This window comes from Haemaphysalis longicornis, unplaced genomic scaffold, assembly GCF_048455015.1.
Source record: "Haemaphysalis longicornis isolate Haplotype H1 unplaced genomic scaffold, Haemaphysalis longicornis Haplotype H1 scaffold_1, whole genome shotgun sequence".
Taxonomy (NCBI): Eukaryota; Metazoa; Arthropoda; class Arachnida; order Ixodida; family Ixodidae; genus Haemaphysalis; species Haemaphysalis longicornis.
The window spans coordinates 237593155-237606483 of NW_027526203.1; positions in this window are offsets into that span (position 1 = coordinate 237593155).

Below are 13329 nucleotides of genomic sequence, written 5' to 3' on the forward strand. Positions count from 1 at the left end.
GCTTCGTGTTCATGAGAGGAAAAATTCCCTCTAGGAATTGTGTACTAATGTTTGAGCATTCCTACGCCGTTTTATTTTACATTACGATTTACAGCCAGATACTGCTATAAGCAGCCGAAATCGGGTGCTTCTGTGTCTCTATTGTGCGAGTTGTTGTGTCGTTCGGTTACTCTTTTCTTGTTTTGATTCTCCAATGATGTACACTTACACTAGTTCTATTACAGTAGACTCTCGATAAACGGAACGTCAAGGGACCGAAAAAAATAGTTACATTTAAGAGGTGTTCTGTTTACTGAGTTAGATGGGTGAAAGTGCAAATTTATGTGCGTACACACTCTTGATACAATTTCATGGAACTGTGATCACTAGAAGGTTAATGTAGCTTATATTATTTCAGAAAGCAAGAAAACTACAAGAGGCTTAGGCACAGCATCACGAAGTCGATCTGGCAACAGTGAATCGCTGTGCACTACAAAATGCATTATTTTTGTTTGAGTCCTTGCAACTGCAGCTTCACGTAGGCTAGAGGCATTAACATCGCGAGTGCTTACGATCCACCGAATTTAGAAGCCGGCAACGCGGTAATGAACCGCGAATAGCACCACGACCGCACGAACGAGGCGGCAGGTGCTGAGCCCTGTAACCTCAGCGTCTTGAATCGAGACCGAACGACTGCAACAAGAACTACGATGTTGCATTCGTTGCGCTAACACAGCTGGCCACTAACGAGACGAGGCTTACGAGGTCAACGAGGTTAAAAAACAGGAATCAAGAAAAAAAGCAAGAACGAAACAGCCAGAACCGTAAAAAGCTGATTCTTATGCCAATGCGTTTCTCAAGAAGTTCCATTCTGGTTCCGTTTAGACGGTGACTCGGAAATCTTAGTTACGATTACCAAGAGATTTTTTTTTTACTTTATGTGAATGCAAAGCCGACCAACTTACAGGCTACTGTTCCGTTTAAGCGACAATTCCGTTTAAGCGATATCCGTTTATCGAGATTCTACTGTAGTAAACGTGACTTCACCTGTTGTGCATTTTTAAGATGCAGAGATACATGGTTAGTGCTTTTCCCAAGTATTTCGTATTTTTAGTTTTAGTTTATCTTGATCGTGTGAGGGCTGTGTATAAAAGTTCGTTTTTATTTTATAGTTCATTTTTAGCTGTCTGGTTTTCGAAGCCGCTTGGGTTTCCAATGGTGCTAGCGAGTCCGTTATTAAGCCTTCAGTTAGCCGGTCGCAGGCTTGTCTAAATGGAGGCGAAAAGCGAAAACGGCCGTGTGTTCGCGATTTCAGCGCACGTTGTAAAAACTAATCCGGAGCTGTCCCTTACGGCGCGTCTCATCACCTGCGTAGCGTCGACGCGTTAAACCTCATAATCGATGGACTTGTCTAAATGATCACGCTTTGTGAGTGTGATAAGAAATCTTATTAGGCTTAAATCTCCCCTTTCCTCTGCCCCCCCTCCCCCCTAGTGTGTGGCGCTTGCACTGGGCTCTTTCTTGTGACGTAAATTTCGTTGATGTCAAGAGCTTGTCCTGTTTTCTTCTTCGTGGTACGCTCGCGCTGATTGATAATATTTCACAACCGTAACTAGCCCATATAGGCTCTCTGACTAGGTGGCGCTATTGGGATTGAAGGCAGGTACATGGGAAATTGGAGGTGGGAACATGGCGAAGTTGACATTTGTTTGCGAGATCAAGGGGATGTATATTATGTTTAGCACGCTGAGGTGGTCGATAGTGCGGGGTATGTGCCGGAGAAAGTCCCAACACTTATTGGAAATAAACCCGCCGCGGTGGCTCAGTGGCTAAGGCGTTGCGCTGCTGAGCACGAGGTCGCGGGTTCGATTCCCGGCCGCGGCGGCCGCTTTTCTGATGGAGGCGAAAAGCAAAAACGCCCGTGTGTACGAGATTTCGGCGCACGTTAAAGATCCCCAGGTGGTCAAAATTAATCCGGAGCCCTCCACTACGGCGCGCCTCATCGCCTGCGTTGCGTCGGCGCGTTAAACCCCACAATCAATCAAAATCTTATTGGAAACAATACATGGCTTCAGTCTTGCTGCCCCTACGGACATTTCGTCGAATGGGCAATTAACAATCGGTTAGCTGTTGGCCGCGGAAATGTCGCTGTTATTCACCTTACGCATTGTATAAGTGCTCTGAAGTTTTACCAATACTTTTATATAACCGTACTAAAGCTAGCCACAAGCTATGCAGATGTCTGCGGAGCAAAATTGGAGGGCTGGCTCCGCCCTTAGCTGGCGCCACCAGCGTATACGTCACTAGCATTATCGCATACTTTTCATTTTTCTTTGCTCCACGCGAACCCTGAAGGTACTAACAAAACGCCTCGACCCCAATTGAAAAATCGGCATTGTGGGCAAGTAACAACATCAAATTTTCAGCCCTTGTCCCTGATTGAGATAAGGGTCAAATTCCTGCACTAAGCTGGGAATTATATTTTTATCGTGGTGCATGTGTTCCCAGCTTTGCAGGACCTATGCGCCTTTTGATTCAGGTTGCTTAAAAACTGGGTCGCTGACGCATTATTTGTTATCAGCTTAAAACCTTCTGTCATGCCTCATGCATGTCCCCTTTCTACTGAAAACAAAAACAAAAAAACGCGATATTTACTAAATAGTACGTTAGCATCGCTATCATATTATGTCCAATAATCTGTACGTAAATTAAGCGGCATGCTTGACCAAAATTAAATTCGTATAATGCGCTTTAGACAGGTTTGGGTGAATGGCTGGAGTTTTGTTCTACGGACGACATTGCGCACAAAGATCTTCTGAAAGCAGTACTCACGAGAAAAAAAGAACAGAGAGGGTGCTCATGCATCCTTTGCATTTGAATTTTGCAGACCATGAAAGAGTCTAAAACTGTTCCCCGCATAGAAGACATATTGCGCTAGTTTTTCATGCAAGTCCGTAAACACTTTGCCTCACAAGGCCTTCGCCCAACGCTTACCCAGGCTGTGCTTGTGATTTCGCGATGGCGGACAGTATGGTCCAGGAAATAAGGGTATCAGTTCCACGGAGAATTCGTTACTGGTTGTTTAAGCCCCACGTGGCTTCAACGAAAGAGTGCCCGATTGAAATGTAGATGGGACTTGACCCGCAGCATTTACTCGGATGAATTTCCCCATGGCTGCTTGTATCCCTAGATCATAACTTGTTAGACGAGAACAGTCAATGATCGCACCACCTCTAACCTCTGCTGAAATCAAATCAGATTCTGGACCTCTCATTAATTACCACCGGACAACTGAGCTTGACGTTTAGAATGGGAGGCTAAGCTTAGCATTGATTAATCCCCGTAGTCCTCACTCCCAACCTCTTCTTGAAAACGATATCAACTAAACCTAAAGAACATTATCAAATTGTCTTTGTTAATGTGTATTTTATTCAAAGCATTCATTGAACGTGTACGCATGCGTTCTGTACACATTCAAAACGAGTATGCTGCTCATAGGGCTTTACATAACTGCCGTACTTTTGTTTGATACTGTTGTTCACAAAACTAATGCTTCTTGCCGCCATTCTACATAGAAATGGGCGCACTTCCGTACTTCTTAGTTTACTTTTCGTCTACAGACTGCTAACTCCACGTTTGTCTATGTATTGGGATAATTTCATCAAGAACAATCATCAAAAGCAATTACAAGTGAGCTGTTATGGTCCTAAAGAAGGGAGATTTTTTTCGCCTTGTTCAGTGTTCTGAAGGTTTGTATGCAGGCTTGGCGAGTCTCGCATACTTGCGTTGTGCACACTGTAGTGATGGAACTAAACATGCTTCAGTGCCGTATTTGGAGGGTACAGGATTGTGCAGGTTGGCGATGCTCGGCTTCTGAAAAGCAAAAAAAAAAAAACTTCCTTAATACCTTCCTCTCCGGTACCACTTTACTGAAATTACTGAAAGTACCAAAGCGAGAGCAGCCATCGTACCAGGTCAACGAGTTTGAGTAACACTGCATTATTCACGTAATGTTCGAAGGCTAGGAACACTTAGTGTCGACACCCGCGTTCCTATTCCTCTAAGGTTACCGGCACCACAAACACGACACAGCCAAAACAACACTCTGAGATCTATCACCACCACTTCCGGGCAACCTCATGAGGTTTTGATCTCAATCAGGTACTTCAACCTCACCACACGAGATTATCAGGGCCATGACATCAAAGGCCATTAAGAGAGTGAGGCAGCGCGCCCTTCAACCTCACTGCACAAGCTAATAGTTGAATGAGCTGCATATTGGATCTGCTGGTAAACTTAGGTCGAAGAGCAGTTTGCTGTTTCGCGTAGACACGCACATTAATTCCGTACAACCAATGGGCACGACGAAGTAAAACGTACATCTTCTAAATGTCTATCACCAGGCTTGCATATTCTATAATCGGTTTTTTTAAATAAAGACTCACTTCAAGTACACATGTTTTCACTTCGAGATTCAGGAGTACATAGGTGCACTTTGTTAAGGCCAGCCAGTTACTGCTTCAAACAATGCCAACCGACGTCCAAAAGAACGCTCCGCATGACGCGCAGAATTTCTTCTTTGGATTTCTATATTAAAAATGTACCATATCACTATAGTTGCCTATTGTGAACGTTAGCACAAACGTACTACTACAGTAGGTAAGTCAACTACAGTAATCCCTTGTTAACTCGAAGTCGTAAAATCCGCTGAAATGTATGAGATACGTGGAGTTCCGAATTAAGGGAAATGCCAAAAATTTGTGGCCAGGTCACTGAAATAAGAGCTAGTGTTCGTTACAAAAGCTCCACTGCACAGGGGAGCTTTTATGATAAAGGCAAAAAAGTTCGCAGGAAGAACAAATGTTAATTATTGGGTAAGAAAGAACTGCGTGATCCTCACCTGTTCCGCTTTCGCACCTGGTCCGCCGAAATGGTTCTCGACCTACTCAATGTATCGCATCATTTGTTGGTCCCCACCACAACATTCTACCTTGCTGGGAATCAGGTAAAGCATCTTTGTTGTTTCTGTCGGTGCCAGTATTTCTCGAGGCTCCTCTTCGTCCTCATGATCAGATGCATCGTCTTCCATGATGTAGGCGTCGAACATCATTCCGGTAACAGGAACATGGACCTCGGACAGCGTAAATTTGCCGTTCACGACCGCTTTTGGTGCGTAGTGAGAGCTAAGCGTTAGAACGGAGACCTTATCAGCCGTCTGTAGCAGACTTTGCCATTTGTCCTCTCTCTCAACATTTCGAGATATCCACGGTCCCCCGAAAAAACGTTTATAGATAAAGGGGGTCCAATAAATGGCGCTGATGGGAGGTAAATGCACCGAGAAAAAAAGTTTCGATTTCACCGATATTTTGAGATATTCGAGTTCGAGTTAACGAGAGATTACTGTATTTTACATGGCCTGACTGCCCTTACGTCGTCGTAGCAAGCTTTCGTTTAACTTGAGATTATGAAATTGAAGCGGTTATGTACTGGGGGTAAATGTGAGGTTTAATGGGAAGTGAGATTGATAGCGAGGTGCGGCTCAAGTGAGGTTTGGTTGCTACTGTTGTTAACGTGGGCGTCCCCAAGTGGTCCTCTACTCACAGAAAAAACGGCTCCAACGACCACGTTGCTTTAAAAAGTCTATTCCTCCTCCTAATCCGTTCTCGTGATAATCCGTACTGATAGGACGTCCTAAAAGGGCATTGAATTTGAAGTGTGCTCGAAACTTCATAGGCCGACTACCCGCCTTCTATCCACTACCTACGCCAAGAAGCAAAGAGGGAAAAGGGAGGGGGGGGGGGGGGGGAGAGGGACCAGGGCTGTCAACGTTGGCGGCACAAAATGCAAATTCGAAAACTGTGGGCGCATTTCTGATTGAGGTTCAGAAAACATGGGGAGGCTTCCCTTGAAAAGCGCTACAAAATGGAGCCCCGCAGACGTAACGGCCACTAACACCACTCTTCAGCCAGCGCGCACTAAAATCAAACGTAGTCCGATATTATGGGGACCGAGCCAGAACAGCGACACCGCGGCATACCACGTTGGCGCGGTTCGGCGCTTGCAAAGTTAGTACGAAAGGGAACCGAAGAGATGGAGTATGCGCATGACGAAACATTACACTAAACCGCAGTCCGCTGTCGGCCGTCTGGCGCTGCCTACCTTTCTTTTATTGTGTCGAGTGGTGCGATCTCTTCTACTGAACTTGGGTGGCGGTCGCTACTGCAGGTCGGCCTTAGTTACACGCTTTCTCTCGGACGTAGTCAGGAAAAAAAGCATAAAACAATGTGGCTAGCGGAAAATAGAGCACATGTTCCCAACTGATTTTTTTTTACTGCGAGAGCGCTAGATGCGCAATGAGCGCAAAAAAGGGTCTAGTCTTACTTATGAGCACTGGGACAGCCAGCCGTCCAGTTCCTGTACTGACGACCAGCTGCGGTCGATAGGAAGAGCCATAGCAACTAGCACCACAAACCTCGAAATGAGGACACCAATTCTCTACATTGCTGCTTAAAAGAAGACGGAATGTAAAGCCCCCAAAGCGAAAGAGTGCTACAAAAGTAAAGCCCCTGAGCGAAAGAATGTCAAGACAGTAAGAAAAAGAACGGCGCGATTCCATTAGTAGGGAATGCCAAGGTAAGGAAGAAGGGGAGACGTTATTTAGTCCTTCGGGATCAAGTATTGGGGGTGGAGGAGGCCCAGAGGGCCACCGTGACCTCCAGGGCACGGGAGGTAGTCACCCTTTGACCCGGCTCCCCCGGGTCACGCAACATCTGCTCCGAGAGGTCATGGGAGGGAAGGGGTGGGTATCGAGTGCCCCGCAGGCTGGACAGGTAGAGGTGTGGATGAGTGTGTATCAGTTGTGTTCTGTGAGAGAAAGTGCGTGCTTGTAAGATGCGGAGAATGTGGCCTGCCTCTGGGGAGAGGTGTGGGTGCGGGGTGGGCATCGGAGGCGGAGGGGGTGATAGTGTAGGGCAATATCCCTGTATTGCAGAAGGGAGGGTGGTTTGCCTGCAGGGACATCGCGTGTAGGCGTAGGGAAAATGGCGACTCGGTCATAAGTTCATGAGCACATGCGTGCACCACTGCTCTAACGCCTACGCCTGTGTGGACTGGTTCCACAATAAGGTCACGATGTCGGATGGAGGATTTTTGGAGAGAATTCCCAAGGCGATGGGAGAGATGTTACCGCGAATAAAATTGTGGATAGCCTGCTGAGGGTCAGATAAGACGAATTCGGGGTTGGGGCTGTGGTTGAGCGCAAGGGCAAGGGCTACCTTCTCCGCCGTTAGTTGTGTTGGTAGTTAGGATGGTAGCCGTAGTGACGTTTGGTGGTGTGTGTTGGCCAACAACAGCTACACAGTGTTCAGGTTTGTGGGGAAGGGGGTGGCATCATTGTATAGTGTGCATGGTGATGGTAGGTATAGTTTGGCGTGGGTGTTGGCTCGTGCTAGACGCCAGGCTGCATGAAAAGTTGAAGGTAGGCACGTTGTTGCCTCGTTCCGCTCTCTGTTCACTGCGGCGGGACTCCCGTGGCAAATATCGAAGCCATCTGTGTCTCTTGCTTCTCGTGGATCGGGGGACTGTCCGCGACAAAGTCAGCGGTCCGAGGCTTGCACTCGATTACGGCTTTATAAGCTTTGTGGAGAGCGCAATATCATCAGTTTCAACCAGACTATGTCCATCGGCACATGTTTCTGCAGCGGAATAATGCCCTTCTAAAAAGCGGAGAAACAACGGAAACGGTTGCAGAAGCAAGCTGTCGTAGAAGAACCCGAAGCGGATAGGCGCTCCGATGCCTGTAGCCTTGCCAAACCTACCCACAAGCTTGCTTTATGTTGCCACAACTTTGCCTGTGAAATTGTCTTGCACCATGATTGGGTAATTACTGTTGGCATAACGACCTTTAAGACAACTATAACCCCGCTAAACTGAGAAAAGCCAAAAATTGCCATTGGAGAAGCTCCGTCCTTACGCGGTACTCTATGGTTCACCAGAAAAAGCGCAATAAACGCAAAAAAAAGCCTCAGGTCTTTGTTTATGGAACGTGTTGTTAGGTAGAATAAATAGAAGCGGGAGCCGATTAGTACACGCTGGGAAAGGGAAACAGCAGCTCCGGATGAGGGCCGGAGCAGGGTTCTGAGAAATGCGGCTGCCACACGTGCAATACGAGCCTCCTTAAGAGAAAACGGTATCGACTAAAGCGAACAGAAGGCTCCTGTCCATGGTGAGCGAGCGGAATGAGCGGAATAAACAAAAGGTCGAACCAGGCTTTCGTCTTCACATTCTTAGAAATATCTATTCGAAGTATCCTCCATTATTTTTCAACTTGCTATGAATGCCACACCACTGTGCTTCTGTTGTGTAGCTCTGAACGTACCTTGGCGTACTTTGTTTGCTCTCCTTTAATTTAGGATAAACAGGATGGTGACTGACCAAGAAATAAAATCGATTCTACTTTATTTTTTGTGGCTTTAACCGTGTCACGGGTTAGGCTTGCAAAGCATATCGCCTTTGCGCTAAAGAAATAAAAACCACGCATATGAAATGCAGCAACGCCACTCAAGAAATGCGTACAAAACATTTAATAAAAAATTTCAACACCCCGAAAAATATCCAGAAGGACAGTTAAGTTCACTTTTTAATCAATCTACTGTCTGTTTGGGTTGTATAACGGATAAATTTCGAGGTTTCCGTAGCTCAATTTCTCATTGCTACCGCCTCCTTATTTGTGCGTCACGGAAATATTTAGGCATGCGGAGTTTTTTAAACTAACGGTACCTGTATTTTTGAGAAAGAATATATCTCGAGCATAAACCTATAGTTCCGCTCGAGGCTGCAAAAACCTTTAACACTGTAGCAAAACTAAGAACAAAAGTTCACGAAGACTCGACGGCTTCCATCATTTATATGTGTATGCAAACCGCGAAAGTTGTCTTACCACAGAGTTAGGCTTGGTTTGGAACCATGCACGGTCACCTTAAAGGTTTAGGGCCGACAGAACTGTGGGCAACCAAGCAAATGGTCCGTGCATGCCCGCAAAAATGTCGTTATCTTCGAAGCTGCAAACCTTAATTTGTCGGAAAGAATTAGCTGCAAACTGTAACGGCAAGGAATGCCTTTTATGATTAGGTGCTCAAACGTCGGCTAATTAGTTTATTTTTAGTATTTACGGGATAGTCTTTACGTATTAAACGTTTGTTCTGCCAGCTATTCTATATCTCGCGGCGCTTGCAACCCGTAGTGTGTACGTGTTCAGCTCTTTTCACATCCTTTTCAAACGGTTAATTATATCCTGGGGTTTTAACTTGCTTTCTTTATTGTTTCGTTATTGGGGTGTTAAAGGCACCCCGTATTGCTGTGAAACGGGTGCCAGGATACTCCTCGAGCCGAGAAGCGTGACTGCCAGTTCCTACCACGCAGCAACAAAATAGCGGGCCACAAGGAAGCACTGATAAGTGTGTGACGTGCAGGAATCCAACATTTATCGCTAACGTGAATAGCTCATAAAAATACTGTAGCTAAAAATTACGAACAACGTGTCGTACACGCGGGTGAGTTTGTTGAAAGATATTTTATTTCCTCACACAAAAGAAATGTTGCGTTGAGAGAACGCGTGGTAGCCGCCATGCCAAAATCAGGGTGTCGAACCGGAATTTTTTCGGGTTCGGTTCGGGTTCGGGTTCAAGCCTTTCAGGTTCGGTTCGGGTTCAGTTCCAGAGCACCATTCCGTTCCGGTTCGAACCGGTTCGAACCGGTTCAAACGGGTTCAAACGGGTACGAAGAAAAAAAGCAGGCGTGATTTTTCTGTTAATTTTTTTTGCTCGTTTTTCGTTTCCTTATAAATTCGGCATAAAAACAGTCATGATGAAGGTTTCTTTGTCCAAATATTTTGTCTTCGCCAAACTAATGCGACCCTGCAACACTTTTTTCAACTTTTTTCTAAATCTTGAGTGCTTGCAGAAAGTAGCCAACCAACACATTAGATTATGGGGTCGCAATGTGCCTCAGCCAAAAATTACTGCTACCTCCTCGTCAGATAACTTAGAAACTTGCTCAAAATATTTTTCTCTCCTTCCCGGTCTTCGCATTCTTCGACCGCTGAATGACGTCATTACAGCGGTGTAGCGGCTGTTTGCCGGCTTTCCTTAAGTTGCAGAATAGAGCGCATTTGATAGCCACTTAAAAAAAAAGCCACAAAAGCGAAGCAGAAACGGAAGGTGTGTCCGCAGCGACGAGCAAATCACGCACTGTTGCTCTGTGCTGGCAATAGCTATAGTTTTCACAGTGCTTCCAGATGCGAAGAAGAGTGAAAGCGTTTATGGAAAGTGTTGATCTATTTATTTACTGCTTTATTTATTTATTTATTTATTTATTTATTTATTTATTTATTTATTTATTTGTTGTTGGGTTTAGCGCGCCCACGCAACGCCGACGGCGAGGCGCGCCATAGTGATGGGCTCCGGAATAATTTTGACCACCTGAGGATCTTTACGTGCGCCGAAATTTCGCACACACGAACGTTTTCGCTTTTCGCTTCCATCAGAAAAGTGGCCGCCGCGGCCGGGAATCTAAATCGCGTCTGTGTGCTCAGCAGCAATGCCTTATCCACTGAGCCACCGCGGCGAGTTTAGCTAAAGTGTTGAAGAGCTCCTTTAACTGTACCTGCAAAATGTTTTCTATGGTAGTGTGACGAGTATGTGGCGCCGACTGCCAAGCGTGGGAGGTGGCATTTAGAGAAATTTCCTTCTGCTCCTCTTTTATCTGCTAACAGAACTGTTAGAAAGAAAGAATGGATACAAAGACTCATTGGACGGCGTGTATAGGACGGCATTGGATAGGGAAGCACCGGAGATAGGAACTTGCTAATGGCCCTTCAGCGACCGGTGACAGCAATTGGGCTCTAGGAAAGATGATAGCCAAGTGTAGTCACAAGCAACAGTAATGATCGCTTGTAGAGAGAGAGAGAGAGAGAGAGAGAATGAAGTTTAATTCAATCGAGGCAAAGTTTCAGAGAGGCGACCTCATTCGAGGGGGCTGAATCGACAGCCGTTTCCATCAAGAGCAACTGATCTTCCAGGCCGGAGCTGGCCATGGCTGTCTCCCAATTCTCTATGAAAACGTGGAGGTTGGATGGATCTACGGCACACTTGTCGCAGCCGCCTACTATGTGTATGATGTTCCCAGGCTCTCCACAGAAGCAACAAAATGGAGAGAGTTGTGTCCCGTCAAAGAGGTGAAGTCTGGTGTTGTGTGGGAAGGTGTATGCCCACAGGGTGCGGAGTAATCTTTGCTGGTTAATCGGTAGCAATTTGTGCTGGGAGGAATACGTTCTATGGAAGAGGCCATAGTGCTGAGTAACTTCCTGGTCTATGACTGCTGGATGCATGCACTCGCGCCGGGCTTCATCAGCGCTGGCTAAGCGAGTCAAATCTCGACCCACGAGGTTGGTGATCTTGTTTGCCGGGGATGCCAGTATGAGCTGGTGCTCATACAGTCGTGACTGGTCACGTTGGTGGTCTCTAATTTATCATCGGAAGTGTTGTAACATGCAATCGACCGTTGGCAAAGTTGGGCCATGCCTGCTAAGAGTCTGTTATGAGAGTTTTGGCGCCGCTTTGGCTAAGCGCACGTGCTATCGCCGCTTCCTCAGCTTAGAGGGGGCTGTGTTCGGGGGTTGAGATGCTACACGTGTGGGAGGCTGCAGAACGGTAACACAAAGAGAATGTATTAAAGAATGCTATCGGGCGTCTTTGCATCAAACCAGTAGATCGTCCCTCCCTTTTTTTCTTGCAGTTTAGTTTCTTTCCAACTGTCTCCCCTCATATATACACACGTTTCGAAAACCATTTAATGAATATAAAATATGCATTAAGCAATTAGTTAGTAACTTTAGTCCGAGGTGTCAATGTTAATATAGCAAAAACCTAATAGCGCAATACGGGCATAAAGAAAGACTTTTATAGCATTCAGGCGTCGTCACATAACTTTGCGGATGCTTTGTGCGTGACAAAATTTCCTGGTTTGTCGAGAAGGAGAACGCTGCAAAATTTCTAAATGCCAAGGACCCCAAAGATATCATGTTTGGTCCGACCGTCGAATCCGCCTTAACTGACCCGCTAATTCCTTTATTCCAAATTAATCAACACACCAGTCCCACTAATTCACATTAGCTCATTCACTCACCTAATTCACCCCAGTCTACCCGCTAACCCACACTAATCGACTTCAATCCATCCGCCTCGTAAGTTTAAGGTTGAGCAGATTCAAGATAACATGAAAATGCTATCAAATATACTTTAAAAGTGGAAATTAGGATTCCCCATTTTTTTATATCTCATGTTCTCTTAGAACAGTAACAAAAGGACACAACGGCTCTGTATACAAGAAAAAGTAACGTTAATTTTGAGAACTGCGAGTGTTGGTGTCTCAGTGCTGTTTGTATATAACTGCACATTCAAACTAGAATAAGTGGAAGATATGGATTTATTGTTGACGGTGTCCCTGAAGGCCTTCACAAGCGGACAGGTATGCCTGCGAATTAACAACACATTGAAAACTTTACACGATTTTAAACACCATGCAGATAGAAACCATGAAGAATATTCCATGATATGTTGTCTCGCAATATGCGTTATAACTTAAGTTATGCTAAATGTAAAAGATAATTGGAGAGATGGGCAGTACCTAACGCAAAGTTATTGTATATACGGACAACTTTACATTAAATTGAGGGCAATACCGCAATTACCCGATTCTAACGAGCACCCGATTTTCCTGGCAAAAAAAAAAAAAAACTAACACACATCTCATCAGAAGAATCTGCACCCAGCGCCATGGCCTAAAAGAACCAGACACCTGCCGTCTTGTTCAAGCCCTACTGATCAGCCGCATTACATATGGTACTCCCTACGTCAACCTCAAACCAAAGGAACATGCCAAATTAGACGCCCTTATTAGGAAATCATACAAAATCGCCCTCGGCCTCCCTGCCTTCACGCCTACTGTCCGCCTTCTGCAATTAGGTATCCACAATTCCCTTTCTGAGCTCCTCGAAGCACAGCGGGTCCAGCAACTCACTCGCCTTGCCCTCACCCCTACGGGTCGCACGGTACTGCATAAACTAGGCTACCCCACTCCTCTTCCTTTAGACACCCCACAGCGTATCCCTCCGTCACTCCGCGCTCACATCTTCGTGTCTCCCATCCCCAAACACATGCACCCTTCCTTCAATCAAGGCAGAAGACAGGCCCGCGTCACCCGCCTCCGGGCCGAATACCACAACAAACCGGACACCCGATACACGGACGTCGCTCCGTATACATCCCGCCCTGCTCACGCACTGGTTGTCGT